At 39.5% G+C, this 21,371-nt stretch overlaps 1 protein-coding gene and 1 long non-coding RNA gene across 2 annotated transcripts in view; one reads left to right on the forward strand and one right to left on the reverse strand.

Moving 5' to 3' along the window:
* ZNF407 (zinc finger protein 407) overlaps positions 1-21,371 on the forward strand; it is a 131,318-nt gene that overhangs the window by 69,852 nt on the left and 40,095 nt on the right. The window lies entirely within an intron of this gene.
* LOC308481161 lies at positions 15,969-17,564 on the reverse strand. Its single transcript, XR_013988489.1, has 2 exons — positions 17,121-17,564; positions 15,969-16,120 (listed from the first exon to the last, which is right to left on the reverse strand). It is a non-coding gene; the product is annotated as an uncharacterized lncRNA (long non-coding RNA).

Genomic DNA, 21,371 nt, shown 5'->3' on the forward strand with positions numbered 1-21,371 from the left:
TATTTTTTGTTGGATCCTGCATCTATGATTTATGACCAACATGTATCCCTGATTTCCTTGCAAGAGGGATCTTTATTGTCTTTGTGTACTAACTCATAGCAGAAGAACTTGTCTGTTTTGAGCTAAGCCAGACCTCTTGTAAAAAGAATCAAATTATTTCATCATGTTGGAAATGAAAAGCTATAATTACTTGTAATTAGACTTCAGAATTTTTGAAATTGGGGAATTCTTTTCCAGAGGTTTAAGATCACTCCAAATCAGTACCGTTGCAAAATAGGAAATAATTTTCTGTTCAATTTGAAATTGATTCAATTTATGCTTTGACAGCTATTTTTCTGCTTTGATATTTTTGGTGAGGGGAAAGGGCTGAACTACAATGATTAATGCTATGTTTGCCATCGTTCTATACATTTGTTTAGTCCCAACTTGTTGATGCATTTCTTTAAGCCTATATCTTAAAAGGAACATTTAAGGTGCAGTTATTTTCCTGCTCACTTTTCTATTCCATGTGTATTATATACTGTTGTTCTAATGAAAACTTTCCCAGGAGGCACACAGAACATATATATATCAACACAGTACACAAAAATACATAATCCTGAAACAATTAATAACAACCCACACTCTAAAAATATGATAAAAATAGCATCAGCATCAGTTAAAAGTCTTTATGAAGAGGAACATTTTCATCTTTGAGTGAAGAGCTTGTGGCCCTCAAGATGTTGTTGGACAGCTGCCATCATCCATGAAGATTGGTGATGTTGACTAAGGCTGATGGCAGCTGGACTCCAACAACACCTGGAAGGCTGCAGGTTGTCTACCCGTCTGAAGGGGGGTGATGGTGATGAGGTGGCTTTGGGGGCTACTTTAGGGAGATCATTTGTATAGAATTGTTGCCATCAATGGAAAAGCTTTGCTTCTCCCATTCTAGCAGGTTTACTTTCCGTCTAGAGGGACCAGAGTCTCTTCAGGAGATACATATGGGAGCAAGCACATGACCTGGAAGTTGTACGCCGGCTCCCTCGGCCAATAAAGTGAGATGAGCGCCGCAACCCCAGATTCATCCGTGACTGGACCTAACGGTCAGGGGTCCCATTACCTTTACCTAAGATGGGCAAAAGAATTGTTTTCAATTTAAAAAGAAGTTTCATTGAGTTCTGCAAGGAGGTAAAGCGTCAATTCTCAATGAAACACGCCGCCTGCCCCCTGCCATGAATGGGTCTTCTAGCATGGGATCCTTGAATGAAAGAGAGAGAGAGAGAGAAGGGAGTGGAACTTTACATGTAGGGGCCAGAGATTAGCACCCAGTGGTTCTCCGTTGCTTAATAGAACATCTGAATCTATATACTTCTTTATTCAGCAGGTGATAACCACTGTCAGTACTGACTGTGATTATTTGTTTGGTTCAGAGCAGGAGGCTTTTTCCATTTAGAGTTGGTGTATGCAAGTTTGTGCACAATCCCCCCATAATACTGAACTAAATAATTAGATAATGTAACCTATTCTTACTCAGTTTGCTTTTTGCCATAAACTTGTCTTGATCCCACAAGTACGAAGTGAAGAAGACTAAAACTCCAGAGCTGACAGGCAATCAAAGGAGAGAGACTTGTTCTCGACACCTCTCATCTAGCTGAAACTTCCATTTTGATTGTCATAGTTCTAGGCGTCAGAAAAATTATATCCACAGTAAAAATGCTCAAATTGGCAACCCTTGTTAGAATTTGTTGCAGTCAGTTAGATGAGGTAACTGCTCAGGCAGGAAGGTGGATTGTACATATTCACCTCTGAATGTCTTTTTAAAGCTGCTGTACAGATTGATTTTGAAACAGCAGCTTATCTAAAATGAGAGGCACTGAGCTCAAGCTCACTTAGAAATCTCATGTTACGGGTGCCACGCACACGCACACCAACTTGAAAGCCCATTTCTTTTAATCTCAATTTGATAATTTTTGCCTACAGTTAATTCAATAGCAGGGAAAGAGCATTCTGTACATGTTTAAACCCCTTCTGGTCTTCTCAGTCTTGGCACAAATTAAGCCCTAGGTAGATTGATGGGATAACTCTACCAAACCACTTGCAGCAGTTCAATCAATCTTTCACTTATTGTATTTGACTAAAAGCCACCTGTTTAGTAAAAGGTGCTAGAATGACCACATGTAATTAAAAGTGTGTCCATTAGCAAATCCAACAATGTGCAACCCATGGATGACAGTGATTGTGTGTTTGATCTTGTATGTTAACTCTCACACACATATGTGTTACTCCTTAGTAAAACTTAAATTACTCTTAGCTGTGACACTTGCCATTAAATTCTCTGCGCCAGAGGTTTTTTGCATGTGTTTATGGTGTTAAGTCAGTGGGACCACACCACCTTTCTTTTCTGTTATTTGCCTGTGGCCTTAAAACCCAACTCCGTTAATTTAACATTAAAAACATAAAACATAACAACTAAAATGCAGCTGTATACATGCAGTGTAAAACACCACAATAAAATGGACAACAAGCATAAAATAAAAATGAACATGAAAATAAAATAGTAAAATAAAACAAGAATAAAATCAGCAATAGAACAGCAGTAATAACTGCATTAATCAGTTTGGCTTTTCTTGGCAAGGAATCCCACCGTGTAGGTATGGAGAAGACCATGTTTCTGCCCTAACGTGTTATCTGGGAAACATACAGAACAGGCAGGGGGACCAGATAACCGAAACATCATAATCATTAGTAGCTTATACATTCCATTCTCCAACTAAATCTCTCTTGACAGGACACACCTTGCCCCCAGGCTCACAATCTCAGGAGATACATCACAAAAGGAAGAGGGACTGGGAGTTAGCAAGGAAAAGCAAGCTGAGGCACTGATTATTAGTTATAGAATAGAAGCATAGAACCCTGCCACAGACTATTGGTTCAATACAGCTTACCGTAGCAGTGGGGAACCTTTTTTTGAGAAGGCTGTTTTAACTTCGTTGAAAACAGTCAGGGACCACATACCAGTAGTGAACAGAGACATACCCATACTCAATTTCTCATGGAAACAGAGCCATATATTCAATTGTTTTAACTCCCTGCATGTTTCAGCTTCCATTTTCTCCCTAGATGTTGCCGACATCTTCTTCTTCTTCCTCTTCGTCTTCCTCCTCTTCTTCCTTCTCCTCCTCCTCCTCCTTGCCTCCTCCTTCTCCTCCTGCTCACAAAGCTTGCAATGGCTGCTGAGTCTGTTTAGGGTTTAGGGCATTTTCTCCATCATGGCAGGGTACTAATTCCAACCACAACACACATAAATGTGTCCTCTGAAGAAATGGTAATCTTTTAAAATTTCTTATATATGCTACCTAGCACCTCAGCGTAACTGACAAAATTAGATCTAACCAGGGATCTCTAGCCTGGCAGGTACCCAAAAAAACCCCTGTCACCCAGGCAGGTTATTTAGTTATTCCCTGCTCTGTTTGATGGTGTGTTTTTGTGTTTGTGATAAACAAGCATGATACGATTATATCAGATCATTTGTCAAACCCAAGCCCTTTATCTGACTCTTTCCTTTTTATTGGTTCATATTATGGTAGATAGTTCTTCTTTTAAATAATGGTTTTATTTTTGTAGATATCATGAAAAAAGCTACTGCCATTTGTCAGTGTATTTTATAAATCATAGGTTAGGACACTTACATTCTCCATAGTTTTTCTTGAATCTTGCATGCATAGTTGTATTTCTGGTTTTATCTGGAGTTAAAACTACAGATAACAATGTATGCTTTAGTCCTAGGTGAAATCTGTACTTTGTCACATTATGTATGATCTGCTTGTGTATGCATGTGTGTGTGTGTGCGCCCTCAATGATAGCTACCACCATTGCTCTATTCATTGGCCTTTTTATTTTTATTTCTAGAAGTATTTATATGCCGCCTATTACAGTCTGTCTCAAGGCAGTATGAAATTGCAGTAATATAAATAACATACAGCGGAGAACCCCAGAGGCACTGCAGTACTGCCAATAATCCAGTTTAGAGGATGACAGTTTGTGGATGACAGTAGCCAGGCTATCCCAGTCCAGAAATGGGCACAGTTGAAGCTGGTAGAAGGCTCTCCTAGCCACCAGAGCCACTTAGGCTTCCAAGGACAAAGACGAATCAAGGAGCACTCCAGAACTGTTTACCTGCCGCTTTAGAGATAGGACAACCCATCTACAACAGACACATTACCCAAATCACAGACCTGGGGACCACCCACCCATAGCACCGCTGTCTTGCCATTATTCAATTTCAGTTTGGCCCTCATCCAGCCCATTACTGCATCCACTGGAGACACCGTTTTAGGATGCACATGACCTCATCCGATTCAGATGTACAGAAAAATACAACTGACACTGTGTTATTGACCAGCCTGTCAATCTCCTAATGACCAGTGGTGGCTGCTGCCCATTGGGACCAACAGTAGGTGATGCTAGACCAAATGAGAGGCAGAGCCAATTAATTCTAGTTTTATACCCTACGTCCTCCCTGCAGAGTACTACATTGGTGGACCCCAGACCAAATTAGCTCCCAAACCAGACCTGAATCTAAATTAAGTCTAGAAAATCCGTTTTTTCCTAAGTGGGCTGTTGCCATCCTCTCAAGCATTTTGTGCAGGAGAAGTATTTGTGACCGAGCAGTAGTTACCCAAAAACTCAGGATCCAGGATGGGTTTTAAAGCAGAGGCCTACGACCACATATTTCATGATGATTGGCACTGCTCTTCATGCAGTCACATGATCACCACACCCTGGAACATGCCCGCCCCTGAAGAGTGGCTGACAAGTCGTCAGCTGAACAGATTCAAGCACCTTGCTGACATGCTTGGGCCCTCAAAACTGAAAATGATCCTGCAAGATCTGAACAGGTAGTGCATTGGGACCCGTCACAACAATAGCGTCCAAGTCACGTTACGTTATTATGGGAAAGTGAGTCAAAAAGAGAAATGTGCAGAATCGATCTTAACTTCCTAGTATTACCACTATTTTGTTTGGCTGTAACATCATGAAGTATTTTTTTACATATAGTGTATACTAAGAAAAGTGCCGAATACATTACCATCTTAATTTACCTTCACAATTAACTGCAAAGTGGTTAATTTGAGTGTCTTGTTGCAGGTCACTTGGCAAGCATTGTGGGAAAGCTGTGATTCTGAATCTGGGATTTTCTATTCAGATCTTAATATCTTTTCCATAGCAGCACAACAGCTTTCTTACTAATAGGATGAGGACAAATCATTTGCTCAGTTGTGGAATACAGAGATGATTGGGGTGGTTGACACAATTGCGTGTAAGTGTCTTTTGTTTCGACTGGCAGATTTTAGAAAGCTTCAGGATATCCCTTGGAGCTAAAAGCAATAAAGCAATAAAGAGAAAGCTTGAATGCAGATAGGGGGAAAACTACCAACTGATGTAATCAAACACTGGTACATGCTCAAATTCAAGCCTACAATGAAGAAAATGTACTTCTCCACCTCCATTGCGTCCTTGGTTTGCCATCTAACTGAGCTGTTCAGGTGGCTAAAGATTGATTACATATTGCCCCTAGGGAGGTGGTAAATCCTGTCCAGGAGTTTGAGGCTTCTCGTGGATCAATTTCTGTCAGCAGAGACATATGTTGCCTCTGTGGTACAGACGGCCTTCCTACCAGCTTAAGCCAGTGGCCTCACTATGACCCTATCTCAACTGGGCCAACTTGGCTACAGTAATCTGTGCCCTGGGAACCTCAGGGTTAGACCACGGCAATGCACTTTATGTGGGGCTGCCTTTGAAAACAGCCCAGAAGTTTCAGTTACTGCATAAGGTGGTTGCCTGGCTGTTGACAAGCTCAAGGCGAAGAGATCATATAGCATCATTTCTGCTGCCTGTATGCTTATGAGCCCAATTCAAAGTAATGGTTTGACCTATAAAGTTGTTTACCGATGCCATCAGGACAGAAATTCACCTGGAATTTCTGTCGTGATATGAACCTACTTGGACGCTTTGGTCTTCATCTGAGGCCCTTCTCCATGTCCCTCCTTTGAGGGAGGTTCAGAGGATGACGGTAAGGAAGAGGTCCTTTTCAGTTGTGGTTTGCTCTTTGTGGGTGCTCTTCCTAGTGAGGTCTGTTTGACACCTTCACTGATTAAATGGCAGCTGTAGGACTAATTATAGTATTATATATTTATTTCACTACATTTGCATCCCACATTTCTTCTTCATAAAACCCAAGACAGCATAAATGTGGTTCCCAGCTGTGTGGTCACCCATACAGACAATGGTCAGACCAAGCCCTGCTCAGCTTCTTCAAAGTTGGCTTCAGATTATGCTCTGGAACTAATTAGACACAATGTACAAGTCTCCCATCTCATGGGATCACTTGTACTAGCTTATCTGTCTTCATCTAAAACCTTTTCAGGATGTGGTATTTTAGACTTCTCTTAAACTTGAGTCTTAGGGTATGTCTGCATTGTGGTGTTAATGGTCAGCACAGCTGAAAAATTACATTCATGGTTAATATTTGCAAATGACTGTGAGACTGAACTTACACCAATTTATTACAAAGTCAATAATCAGCTCAGAAATGAAAAAGGTTAGTAATTATTAGATTTTCAGAGAAAAGTACTAATGTTATGACCTATCTAATATCATATAGTTACAAAAATGCCATAAAGTGATTTTTTTTTTAAAAAACCCTCTTATTTATAGTCAGTAGATGGCTTATTCGCTCATCTTACTACTTATACTTCTATGAACTGTTAATTAATACTTTTGCAGTAATTATAGAATATTTTAAATATACATTATTCTTCTGAATTTTAAGAGGCTAGAATTTTTTTCAAAAAAATTAATTTATAAGGATAATAGAACTGACCTTCAGTTTCATAAATTGTATAATAAAGAGGTGTTTTTTATTTAAAATCTTTACATTCTGATAGCTTTTAATAAGGAGAAGAACCTTATGGATTTTTATACTTTTTCCTGTTTTAAATCGGGTCTCAGTGGTATAAAAGAAGATTCTGTTCTCTGCCATGAGGAGAATGCTTGTCCTTGAAAAGTGGTAAGAGGATCTTGTGTCTTCTTACTGTGTTAAGCAAAATTCCTTTATCTCCATTTTGGCTAAGTAGCACATTAACACGTAGTCAGCCTGATGCTTGTGGGTAGAGCTTTCCATACCAAACCCAGCTGCTGATTATGTTGGGCGTACTGACATCCACAACTCCTGTTCATCCATAAGATCCTTAGGCTGGATCTACCTGAAGCGCCAAACTATACTCATGTGACATTCATTATATGCTCTGTTGCATCTATAGGTAGTTAAAAAGAAAAGAAAAGAAGAAAAGAAAACAAAAGTTGTATTGGCTGGAGTGACTTAAAATTAATGGGATCAGAGCAGCCTTGGAAGTGGGGATTTTACCCTTTCTTCCCCTGCAGAAACTCTTTATTCTGAAGCTCATAACTGATTTGGTACAAATATATTGTGCCAGTGGAGATCTGCTTTCCCCTCCTTTGCAAACCAGAAGAGGGGAGATCTACAGGAATGCAGCACGGGAGGAAAGGGTTAAATTCCCTCTCTATATCTCATCTGCTCTGTTATAATTATAAGTTCCCTGTGTAATTTACATTTTTGATCACCTTCATATAGATCCAACAGAGCATTTAATGTTACATGTAGTGGTTTTGCCGTTAAGTTGGTTGAACGTTGCTCCTATTGACATTATCAGAAGTTAGTCCAAGTTAAATTCCGTTGATTCATTAGAAACCCAGTGCAATGGGCTTGGTCTGGATAGAAGCCTCTCTGATATTGCGCTCTGGGAACCTGGATGACCTTGTGCAAAGGGGCCATCCTGGCTGGCCAAAAGAGTTAGCCTATGACCTTGCACACCTTGGGTTTTTACATAGCAGCGTCAAGTTTCTAATTGTTGCTACTCCAGACCTGAGGCATGTGGACACCGCAACAGGAAGTGTCTGCATTGCAAGGAGTGTTTTCTGAGCTGTGCAGCTGCAATGGGAAGGGGGGAAGCGTGATAGGGAGGCAGGTTTGGGTGGTTTTTCTTTTTAGTGCACACTGAAAGTCCACAAAAAAGATGAAATAGCATCTCACGAGCACAAACAGGAGTTGTTGTTTTTCCATTGCTGCCACCACCAATTTTGGGGTTTTTTTTGGGAGGGACAGATCTGCTTAAAGGGACAAAGAAAGCTGTGGTGGTTTTAAATACATAAAACCTGGGTGGTTTTTCCAGTCCTCCTTTCCTTACACACTCATCTGCTGAAAGATTTTAAATCGGTAACAGATTGAGAGGATAATTTTTTAAAATCTAAATTTGCCATCTGAGTGGGGATTGTCTTAAACCTCTGACACCTCTCCCCACCCTGCCAGTCCTGCTATTTAAAAATAAGCAAGAGGTGCTAATGAATTTCAAGGAACTTTCTTGTACTTTGGAAACAGTTGAAACCGAATCCACTATAACAATATTCAATCTTTTGATAAGCATTCACAGTGTATTGATTCAGACATGTAGATTTCTTCAATTTAGCTTGTTCCACAGATGTCTTCCGTTGATCTCCTAAAACTGTCCTTCTGGAAATAAACGGGGGGTCTTGGCAATGCTATTAGTTAAACCTCTGACAAATTTGGCTTTAAAATGAATATTCAATATTGAGTAATGGAACAGCACTGCTCTTACTATAAATATATCACCTTGTTCATCTAAGCTAACTACATATTAATCATTTGCACCACTGCCAGGTTACTGGTCCAGAACAATGCTTATTTATTCCTCAGGCAATTCTCTAACTAATAAATAAATTCTGGTGTTGGTGAAGGAAAGAAAAAAAATAAAAAGGCAACCTTTTATCTGTTCCATACCACTTTTGTGAATATCAGTCATCAGCAAAATGGATGTTAAATTTGCTGTTTCTCTTCGTTCCCACTTATTTGATGCTTCCCTAAAAACTGTATGTTAGGTGATAAATTGCATCATGGACTATTACCATGCCATGTGAGCGCAATCCTGATTTCTGATAAGCTGGTAAGTCATATACTACAATAATTAAAAACAATTGTTTGTTTACATCCATATGACAACAAACAGGTTACTCACATACTTATTGACCCAATTAGTCAAATTTTACATTGTTGCATACTGATAATATTTTACTCCTTTTAAAATGAGAGGTGCTTATTACCTTTTCTTGGATTTCACAGTATTACACTTCCACTTCAGTGGCCATTCTTGCTTATGTGCACTTTCAAAAATGGTTTCAGTATCTTGAAGACGATGTGCTAAAACATCTGGTAGATCAGTAAGACAAAATTAACTAAAACACTCTGTGAGAAGGCTATGCCATGAGTGCCTGCTTTGAACTACGAACATGACTGTTCTACCAAGGGAGTAATTGGTGATAGTCTTCAGAAACCTCTGACAGAATCCATGAAGAATCCAACTCATGGTGCACTTGTGGAGAAGACAAGGCATGTAGCATGAAACCCATTTGTAGCTTTTGAACTTGCCCTTTTTGTTACAGTAAACTTGGTTCATTTCCATTGTCCTATGAGGAAAAAAGATCGCCATTTTAATAAATTTAATTTTATCCCATTCTATCACATTGAGTACCAATAGCATCAGGTAGGTATCTGATAAACAGTTTTGGTCACTTAATTCTGTGGAGGAAGATCTGATGATAGTGCCATATACCCCTGTGGCAAAACAGGCCAGTTCCCAAAAATTATTTTCCTTTAGAAGGGAGGCAGGTTCCAGTTTTTTCTTTTTTGACATTTGCTTAAAGATCTTCTCCCAAGCCTTCCCAAATTAGCCTTTTTTATTCCTGCAGTTTATAATTCCTGGTGGTTTTCATGTTTTAACACTGTGTCATTATTTGTATTATGTTTTATATAGGGATGGCCTGGCCTGTTTCACAGCCTGAGGTGAAACAGGAAGGTGCTTCCCCGCCTTCGCCTCGCTTACTGGGGTTGTGCGTTATAGTATATTTCTATGCACCACTCACATATTTTTTGAATGCAGAGTGGTTTATAAATTCTGATATAAATAAATAATTTTCCTCAGTTAAATCCGAAACATATTGATTTGTTTGTGTTTATAATTCTGCTCATGTACAAATTGAAGGACACTCCTACTATCATATTATGCATACACTTTGGTATGTGGTGAACAAGATAAGGCCGTTCTGGTGCCTTAAAGCCAGAATGTCTCCTGATACAATGAGGCAACTCTTTGGTGCAAGATTAGCTGCAGGTCTCTAATTGCCACAATAGTATTTCATGTGGGAAGCCAGAATGAAGTGTGCGATAATGTGGGGAATAACTATAGACCCTTTTTACTTGTGTCGCCCCTTCATGTGAAGAAAAGTGGAATAGGGCTTTAGAAATCCAAATATGATGGGATTGTATTCTTAGGTTTATCGTACTTCATCTTTAAAAAACTGGCTTTTTTATCATTTGCAGGCCATGTTATCTTATCGCATTTGCTATCTTGCTCCTGCCATTTTTTATTTTTTTTTAGAATTGCATAATCTTCTGTACATTCTGTAGTAATGGAAATAGATCCGATAATTTAGGCTGTGAACCTGCGCTGATAAGGTCAACACAAGTTCAGTGAGATATAGCAAGCAAATGTGTGTATGTTAACCAGATGATAAGGTGAAACCTTTGGGGCACAAGCCTCAGCTACTTACATGCAAGTAATATCATTCCATGATATTGTGACCGGAAAGTGACGCCACCATCCATAAACGAGTTACTTTGCTTTTCTTACCTGAGAATCTTTTCTACAGTGTTTTGAGTGTTTTCCTCACATTTTAATTATTAAAAATGCTACATGCAATGTTGAAATTGCAGTTATTATTTTCCAAATGTATACTAAAATGATTGTCTTCGTAGTGGATATCACAGAGAAATATTGGCTACAATGGCAATGTCTTGCCTAAGCCTTTTTACACAAACATATTTAGCAAGTGACTAAAATCTGAGCAGAAAGCTCATCTTGAAAGCCTCCTTAATTAAAAATTAAACGATGAATTAAAACTTAAATTATGCAAAACTAATGAGCTACATTATGAAAACCAACAATTAGTGCACTACAATATATGCAAGAGAAGTGCTAACATTTTTGGACGTTTTTTATTTTTTATTTATTTTAAACTCCATTGCACACTGTTCTTGGAAATCCTTCATCCTAAAGCTCCTTTGTATATCTGAATTAAGATATAAATCAGTGATTTAAGATTTGCAATGTTTACTAAACGCATCAAAGATTTAAAACATGGGTAATAAAAATGAATCTTTTTGAAAAGAAAGAAATAAAAAGAAAGAAAGAAAGAAAGAAAGAAAGAAAGAAAGAAAGAAATGGAGTAGGGTGGGGAATAAAGATCCAATTGGTTTTCAATTAAAGAAACATCACATTTGTGTGTGTGTGGTTCAGATCAGGTCATCATGTCACCTAGCACAAATCAATAGACTAAGAATGGGCTCATTGACAAAAGTTGTAATTTAACTTACTGCTCTAATTCTCTCAAACAGAGATTTCTATACTTGCTGATATAGGAGCTCACTAATTGCAGATACAGAGATTCTGAGCAATGAATTTATATATTCATGAGTTTTCTAGGGATCATCAAAGGGGCACTATTAAATTGTACATCCATCTTGAAGCTCCTCTGCAAATATAGTGTACTAAGTATTGAGCTTCTGGTGGTGGATTTTCAAATCTGATTAGCCTAAGGGGATATTAGAAGATGGTATTCTAGCTACCTCTGTATCCTGTTGGCCATTTCTTCTTATGTTCAAGTAGAAATGCTTTCAGAACTTGATGTCTGAGCAACTAAATTAAGCCTACAGCCTTGTTTTGGGATTGCTTTGGCCACTTAGTCTAGCAGATAATGTCTGCCACTGGATTAAAGAAATGTGGCACTTCAATTCAGTGTTCTATGCCCAGACTCAGAAGGGTTGGATCCAGATTCGCCATTCTGTGAATGGAAGGGCAATGAGATCCTGCAGAGGCTCTCCACTTGGGGAAAGGAGTTGATCTTTGCTTATTTCTCCTTATATCTGGTGCCGTAGAACAGTTATCCACAAAGAAAGGACAGAAGGAGCAATAGGCAAAATAGACTCACTCCCTTTTCTCTTCTTTGACCACAACTCTAGATACAACACAGACTGACCACAATGAAGACTCTTATTGCTGCTTTCTTGATGAAACAGATAGATTGAGGATGGGCAGTGAATTTATCAGGCACATTTCAATAATTTCAAGTGATGATTGAGATATTAAATCCATCAGAAAAGACAAGTATGATGTGCTGACATTTCAAATAATATGTGCAGTTGGTAGATGGGCATTGTGCAGCATAACTCAGATCAGCTGTTTAGCTCATGAATAGAGTGCTCCAAGATGCTGGTACATCTTAGTGAAGAAGAGGAAAAAGTTTACCTTGAGGTACACTGAGCCTCTTGGGACTTGCCTATGGGAAGGTCGGCAGTTCGAATTTGTGCGACAGGGTGAGCTCTGGTTGCTCTATCCCAGCTCCTACCAACCTAGCAATTTGAAAGCATGCCAGTGCAAGTAGATAAATAGGTACCACTGTGGCAGGAAGGTAAACAGCGTTTCTGTGCGCTCTGGCACTTGTCACAATGGCCCATTGCACCAGAAATGGTTTAGTCATGCCGACCACAAGACCCAGAAAGCTGTCTGTGGACTGTTGGCTCCCTTGGCCTGAAGTGAGATGAGCGCCGCACCCCATAGTCGCCTTTGACTGGACTTAACCTTTTTTGAAATGTAACTAAATACATGTTTTTCAGTTGTTTTAACCAAAAAGTGTGATTGGCAAAAATAGTAGATGACTTATTTTTCTGTGTAGAAAAGTAAATAACATTTTAGAGAAAAAGTGATGCTAGTAGTTAACAAATTACTTCAAAAGGTGTGGAACAAGCCACGGTTGAAGCTCTATTTTTATTTTATTAGCATTCAACAAACAAAAAAAGGGAAGAACTGGACATGTTTCATGAAATCTAGAGACTACTTATTATTAATTTGAATTTGAATAAAAATGGTAATATAGGAAAAATCCAGTGCTTTTTAAAAGGGATTTTCACTGGTGCGTAATGAACTCAAAAGGGCACTTTTAACCATGCAAAAAAGCACTTTTAAACTTTCATAAAATACAATTTACATAATGCATGCATACTATGACAACTGTAGTTTAATATTAAATATGATTAAAGAAATTTAGCACTTGCATATAATGCTTTTCTCCATTCAGTTCTTACACTTTTAGCAGTTAGAACAATTCCATTTTCTGAATACTCCTTTTGCTGTATTATTACCACTGTTTATGGGCAACATACAAATTATTTCAGTTCCAGAATTAGAAAGAAGTAAAGCTCACATCAAGCCTTATGACTTGGCAATGATTTACTCTCTTTTCATTGGATACCTCTTTTTGCACAGCCAAGCTGGTCAGTTTGCCATTATTCTGAAGCCATGAGTCTAATTCTTGTCCGAGGAGAGTGATTTGTCCTTGTATTTTATTGTATTCTTGTATTCTCTGCTTTGTTTCAGGAGTATTGCCCCTTTCTCTTTTTCACTAATCACAATGATACTGGCTGAAGGGAGCTTGGCAAAAAAAACTTGCTAATTTACCACATTTTGCAGCAGCCTGTTGCATTCCTTTAGCATTTGGCCTCCTGCAAAAACATTTCCCCAGAGTCTCTTAGGCTGCTTGACTACTCTCACAGCTCCTGCTAAAACCTTGACCCTCCTGTCTTTCACATATAGGAAGAGTATGCTGAGGTGCTTGCTTGTATTCTGGTTGCCTCTTGGATTCCAGTACAATCTTCAGGGCTGCAACATCAGTAAGAAAAAAGGGGCTTTGCAAAGGATTCCGGGAATGCACGAATTATACAAGGAACCCCAGAGTAGATGCAAAAAACCTAACTGTCCTCTTCCACTTGAACTGCAGTATACTCTCTTGTATACAGAAGACAATAGGGACGCGGGTGGCACTGTGGTCTAAACCACTGAGCCTCTCACGACGGGGTGAGCTCCTGTTGCTCGGTCCCAGCTCCTGGCAACTTAGCAGTTCAAAAACATGTCAAAAAGTGCAAGTAGATAAATAGGTACCACTCTGGTGGGAAGGTAAACTGTGTTTCTGTGCTTCTCTGGTTTCGGTGTTCCATTGTGCCCGAAGCGGCTTAGTCATGCTGGCCACATGACCTGGAAAAACTGTCTGCGGACAAATGCCGGCTCCCTCGGCCTGTAAAGTGAGATGAATGCCACAACCCCAGTCGTCTGCGATTGGACTTAACTGTCAGGGGTCCTTTACCTTTACCTTTTTATACAGAAGACATGATTAAATTACCCCCTGCCCAATCCCACAACCCCTCTAGCATCAGAAGCAATACAAAAGCATGGGTATAAGGAATTTTTCCAGACTCTTTTCTGTCTATTTCCTATTCCAAGATAGAAAGTTACTCAAGTGGACAATTAATCTATTGGTTTTCATCACATTTAACATTCAAGCTTGCTTTTATTTCAGAGGAGTCCTGTCATCTCAGTTGACATTCACAGCTCCATTATTTATTGTGGGCCCTCAGATAAGGTCCCATTGTTTTCAGTTGGCATTCTAGTCCTTTATTTTAGTGTGCCCCTTGTCTACATGGTGCTCTGAACAATATGCTTTGGGGAGGACAGTATGAAGAGGGCACTTGAGGGGTGGAAGGATGTGAGTTTATTCAGAAGGGGCACAGGGTGGGTCAGATGGCCAGTGGAACAAAGGGAGCCATACCTTCATTTTGAAAAAAGAAGCTGTAAACAGAAATTACAGTTTACTGTAAGGTAAACTTAGAGCTCACCTATGCGGAAATCATGAGGGCTAGAGGGGAATTCCTCCACAATTTTTCTTTCTTTTTAAAAATACCCCAGCAACAGCTGAACATATTCCAGGAAATCTAAAAATTACCTATTAATTTTTTGAATTTGAATAAAAATGTAATCAATATTCTTTCCATGGAATCTGGACAAAATTTCATAAAATCTGGGCAGGAGCCTATTTTCCCAGTGTCTGTGGTAGAAAAATCTCACACTACACAGTTCTCTTGTTTCAAGTAAACTTGAGTACAGCTGATAACAAAATAAGAAACCACAAAGCATTAGAATGCTTTGATCCTGATTTTAACCCGTGTCATAAGATGAACACCACTTTGCAAACTCTGTTTATGAGGTCCTCTTGATTGGGGGCTGTTATACGCTCTTCAATGGTAAGATACAGGACGCAGCAGTGGGTCTCTCCTTTATTTCTGAACCACTGCTAAGCAGTTTGAATTAGAATATAAGGTGTGTGAAAAAGAGAGACTTACTGGATACACCTAATGTTCTATGTGCCTGAATGGCACTAAGCCAGCTGTTTAGGTGGCATACCAGGTTTTCCTGGAGTAAATATATTATTTGTGAAAGATCCATGTTAGCCCAGAGTACAGTGTAACATTTCAAAGCCTTCAACAGTCTCCCCAGGAGGTGGTAGTTGTGGAGGCATAATGGGTATCAGCATCTTCAACTGTCAGTTCCTTTCCTCTTGTCTGTCATGACTATTTACTTCTGATCATACCATCTGACACTTCTATGCCACAACAGAAAGCCTAACCAGCAAAGGATAAGGAAGACATTGGGTTCATGGTTTCTTGTTATGTCACAACAGGCAGCTGGCAACTCATTAACACCATGTGGGGGTGTAAAAAATAACAGTGTGTTAAGAATAGTGCCTACAGGCACTGTATATAAGGGAAACCCATAGTATACACTGAAATCAGATGAGCAGTTGACTGAAAAGAGTGGTGTGGGTTGTCTGTCTGCTTCTCTCTCTCCGCCCCGCTTCTCTTTGCTTGAGAAATGAGTGTTTGCAGTAGTGTAAAATGCATGGTAAGAACGTCATTTCCTGAACATTATTATGAAAATTAGTGGTACCAATTATGAAGGCAAATGTATTTAATTTGTCATTTGTACATTTCCAAATGCTTCACCTGTGCTGCTGTTCCAGACTGTAAAGAATGAAGAAAGGCTGGAGCACGGACTTTTTACCTGCTCTGCTGTTTGTTGTGGTTTGCCCTGGTTTGTAATCTCTAAATGAGAAGAAAAGAGAGAAATCTATTATCTCAATGTCAGTTGACATGATATTCAAAAACCAAGGCAATAACAAAACTCCAAAAATAAATTCAAGTCATGGAGGCGAGCTACCTTCTCCAGCAATTAGAAACTGAGGAGGAAACCGCAAGGGTAGCCTGGAAGTCAGATTTGTATCATGACTGGCCCCATATCAGAGCTGTAAAATAAATGATGGTTTCATCATAAGACTGCTGTTAAAATTATCCTGGGCCCTAGGTTTCGTAAGTGAATGCATTTGCTGTAGGAAAATACATGATTTTTGTATAAAATGGAAGCTCTTCATTCTCTGTAATCTTCAATGTTTACAAAACTGGACTAGTCCACGTTACTCCATTTTAAGCGCTTTTGCACTTGTTCAGACAAAAAAGAACACTCTGTTTATAACAATATAATATTTATTTGTATCCTACGCTGCTACTCAGTGCACCCAAGGGGCATGCAACAAAACTGTAAGTCCATATCACTAATCAACAATTTCTAAAACAATAATAAAAATATGCAGGCTGTGGCATATTTCAGGTCCACCTGAAAATGGCACAAGACCCACTGTATATGAGAAACACTGCTATACGGGATCAAACAGCCTGTTGAATAACTTGGTCCTAAGCCACTGATGGCTTTATAGGCTAGACCCAGTTTTCAGTTTGACTTCAGAAAAATCAGGCCATATCATAAATATTTTTAACACCATTATTTACAAAAGAAGTACACCTTTGAATGTTAGGTGGTGAAGCTTACCACCATTCTATGCAATTTGTTCATAGCATCTGGTAGTCTCAGAATATGTAGAGTTGATACAGCAAGTAACAATTGGTAGACCATGGCTAATGACTGCTATTATATCTATTTGCCCTCTGTATAATCACAATTTATTGTTTTGAATTTTGTTCCTCAAAATTTCTCATATTTATTGTCCCTTGTGTAATTTCCTACTCTTCTCCTTTTGCCCTTTCTTACCTTAGGGAGGGCCTGTTCCTATTATCCAAGTTGCTAACTTGTCCACCATTTCACATGCTGTCCTTTCAATTCCCTTTATAATTTTGTATATTGCAGTTAGGTCTCTCTTTAATTTTCTCCTTTTCCAAGGACTTCACCTCTGCCATAGTTTCTTTAACCTTTTGGACTTCCTAAGTTTCTAGAGTCTTCTATCACTCTGGCTGTTCTCTGATGTTCCTTCTCAAATTCCTTTAGTGTCCTTTTTTGTAATAAGGTGCCTAGGTCTGTATTTCAAATGTTTGGCCTCAGTAGTCCTGTATATACTGCTAGAATAATCTCCTCTGACTTAAATGCGACAAGCAGGTCAGTCTTTTAAAGGCTGCGGGGCAATTGTGTTGACCCTGGGTTGTATTGCCCTTTCAGACTGCTGACAATGGAACACCCTGAAATGACGGTCAGCTTCCATGAGGGCACTGATAATAAAAATTCTTTATTCTGTCATTTCTAATGGGGCAATAAAGTGGTTTGGTTTGGTGATGATGTCATCAATATTGGTGTGTGTGTGTTGTCTTTGTACAATATCTGCCCATATTATATGGATAAATATTTCACAGATTTGTATGTAGCACTTTCCAGAAGTTACTTTTCATAGATGATTCCTTTCTTGTAACCAGAAAAGTAAGATTTTCAACAATTGCTGTGCAATGAAAAATTAACAAAATGATTTTTAAGGGGCTCTGATTTGAACTATTACATGCAAAATAAATGATTATATCTAAGAAAGCATATCCTTTTACTTAAATAGTAAACGGCAAGCTATTTTTTCACTAATAATTTTAGCAGGTGTAATTTTAAAAAAATTCTCTTGCAAATTAAAACAAAGATACACAGAAAACATGAAAACAGCATTGATAGACCAATAATAATGTGATGGGTTTGCAGAAGTATGTCACATTTTACTGAATAATCAATGGAGCTTCTTTATATGGCAAGATCCCTTTGCCTCTTACCAAAACGAAGAAGCCTGCTTTGGGTCGTTACAACAGCAGTGATGTCAGGTGGCATGTTCTCAGGCATGTTGCCCCAGCAGTGAGTTGTGGCAGATTTCATAAGAAGCAGAGAATTGTAGTGTTGGAAGGGATCCCAAGGGTCATCTAGTCCAACCCCCTGCAATGCAGGAATCTCAGTTAAAGCATCCGTGACAGATGGCCATCCAACCTCTACTTAAAAACCTCCAAGGAAGGGAGTCCACCACCTTCTGAGGGAGTCTGTTCCGCTGTCCAACAGCGCTTACTGTACTGTCAGAAAGTTTTTCCTGATATTTATTCAGAATCTGCTTTCTTGTAACTTAAATCCATTGCTTTGGATTCAAGTTGAATGCATTGGCTCGGATTTATGATTTGGGTACCCTATTTGTTCACCTAAGTAAACGTGTCTATGTCAAAATTAGGGATGTATGAGGAAATAATAATAATGTTTCTGCCTTTGTATTGTGCTCCACTCTCTGAAAGCAACTTTGGAAAAATCCCTGCTGTGGGCCAGGCAGGAGGAAAAGGTGCTAATAATTATGCCTTTGAAATGGACCCCCCCCCCAAAAAAAACCCCAAGCTTGGAAACAATCAGGAGAAATGTGATAATAATTATGACTATGATAATAAAGTTGATAATACTTCCCCACCCCCTAGCAGCTTGGGAACAATTAGGCAAGAATGCGGTTGTGGTGATGATGATGCCTAAGTGCTGGGCTTTTCACCAGAGAACAAAACAAGAAAACATGGGAACAAGTAGGGAAAATATGATCAGTCAATCAGTCAATCAGTCATGTTATTTCTATGCTACCTTTCCTAAGTTCAAACCATGCTCAGATCATGCTAAAAATAAACCATTAAATAAACCATAAACCATGTAGCAAAAGTAAACAATAAATAAAACACCAGAAAGTACACAATCAAATTGAAACAATTTCCAAATATATCATAACATCCAAATAAAGATACAAAAAGATTAATATCAGTAATAGCAACAACCACCCTCCAAACAAACTTGCTTAAACAATACCCCAGCACAAGATTCTGTTCAGCAGCCTCAGCTTTTATGGCCAAAGTGAGTGAGACAGTCATTGAGTCAGTGCACAACTCTCCCAGGCCAGGTGAGGGAACAGGTCTCACAGCCAAGAATGGTCTCTGTTTTTTCCAGCAGCCTCAGCTTTTGTAACTGGAGTCAGTTAGGGTCCCGCCCTCCCGGGCCATGTGGAAAAAGGCCTGCAAGGCACGGAGCAGGTCTTCCAGAACTCACAGCCAAGATGGTGGTTGTGGTGGTGATGATTATAATGCCTTTGCACTGCCTGCCCCCCTCTTGGGAACAACCTATGCAGTATGGTATCAGAAACAAGGAAGGGTTGTCATATCATCCTCTCGCCCTCCTATTCAACTGAGGGGCCTCACAAGGAGTTACCTGCAGGCAGCAACACGAACCCGAGCAACAGGGATGTGGATGATGGCCACATTTCTTCCTCCAGATCCCCCACCTCGCTTTTTCAGAAAGGCCTCCAAGTTGCATTTTAATTAAAATTACTGGTTTTAACTCAAAACTATTACGGTGTAATTCTTAGGTTAACATTGATGAGCTCCTAAAAACATCCAACATGCTGTAGTTTGCAATAAACTCTCAAGACCGGCAGGCCCTGAGACCAGATTGCAGTTACAGTGGTGCCTCGCAAGACGAAATTAATTCGTTCTGCGAGTTTTGCCGTCTTGCGATTCTTTTCGTCTTGCGAAGCACGGTGTCGGGAAAGTTTTGGAAAAGCTTCAAAAATCACCAAAGTCTTTAAAAACCTCAAAAAAGGCTACCACACCGCGTTCTATGAGTTGCTCCTCGAAGTCAAGTTGCAACTGTATTAACGGTGTTAAGAAAAAGGAAACAAACTTGCAAGACGTTTCCGTCTTGCGAAGCAAGCCCATAGGGGAAATCGTCTTGCGAAGCAGCTCAAAAAACAAAAAACCCTTTCGTCTAGCGAGTTTTTCGTCTTGCGAGGCATTCGTCTTGCGGTGCACCACTGTATTCCATCCCATTTGTAGAATGCTAACTTGAGTGCTGCGTTAAGAGTTTCAGACTGCAGAGCTTCTGCACTGATCCCCCCTATTAAATTAATGTCAGTTGCTGAATTCCTTTTTGTTGTTGCTGTTGTTGTTGTTGCTGCTGTCACCTGCTAAAGGTGTGTTTGTATTTGAGCAACTTTCTGAATTGGACTGAGACTCTTTGTAGATTTAGTAGGCCACACTAGTGAAGCATGCTGCATCTCTTGAGGAAGAACAGAATGGCGCATAGGATCAAATGCGTGGCTGTTCAGTTCCCAATCAAAGGACTGAACCTCAATATTGACCCTCCCTGCAGCTTGTTATCTGTTCTGGTGCAGGGAGTTGTTGTGTGGGTGGTTGCTCCGTGTCCCCTGAAAGCTAGACACGTATCCAGCTGCCATTCATGACATTAGAGAATGCACATACATAACCTTAGTTATCATGAGGTGCCTGGAGATCAATAGCAGCAGGCACCCTATTGATCCTTTTGATATCCTTTTGATATTGCTGATCATGAGCCGCTGTTGCGTGTGAGACCTGATCAGAGTTTATTGCATCCCTTTCCGGTGGTTCCTGTCATTTCTGACAGGGGTCACAGAGGGCGGGAATAGGTGGCTGGCTACTTCTGTGAGAAAGTTTCCAGGTGGTTCTGCTTTCCATGATATTTTCCCTTTTGCTCCATGCAGAATGGCCCCTCCAGCAGTTTTGTGAATTCCCCTTTCCTTTTGCAGCCCCCATGCTACTTTCAACTGTGTTCTGTAGGATCTCCCAATTCTCCTTCCATTAGTGGTTGCCTCTTCTTGATCAAATGTTCTGTGAACTCAAGGATACCAACTGAATTCCATCCAGAACATATTTTGTATCGCTGCAAAATATTTTTGCTTGAGCTGACTTTTGGTGATGGTTCAATATATTCTTGTATTCTATCACAATAATCAAAATAATTAGGTATTATTTTCTCTCTCTTCAAATTCTACTGAAAATCTAAATTTATGCCTAATGGGACTTCTGTTTTGGATTTAATTTTATGTCTTTCAGAAGTAGTGGCAGACCACCCTTCTTTCTATCTCTTGAGCTTTTATCTTAAATCTAATTTTATAGAAATAATTGAATTTAGGGTTACTTTATCCAAAAATCCTTTGAAATATGAACCGGTGCCAAACCGTTTGAAGCTTATTGCTTCATTAATTTATGT

This window comes from Podarcis pityusensis (assembly GCF_964106645.2).
Source record: "Podarcis pityusensis genome assembly, chromosome: 7".
NCBI classification, from domain to species: domain Eukaryota; kingdom Metazoa; phylum Chordata; class Lepidosauria; order Squamata; family Lacertidae; genus Podarcis; species Podarcis pityusensis.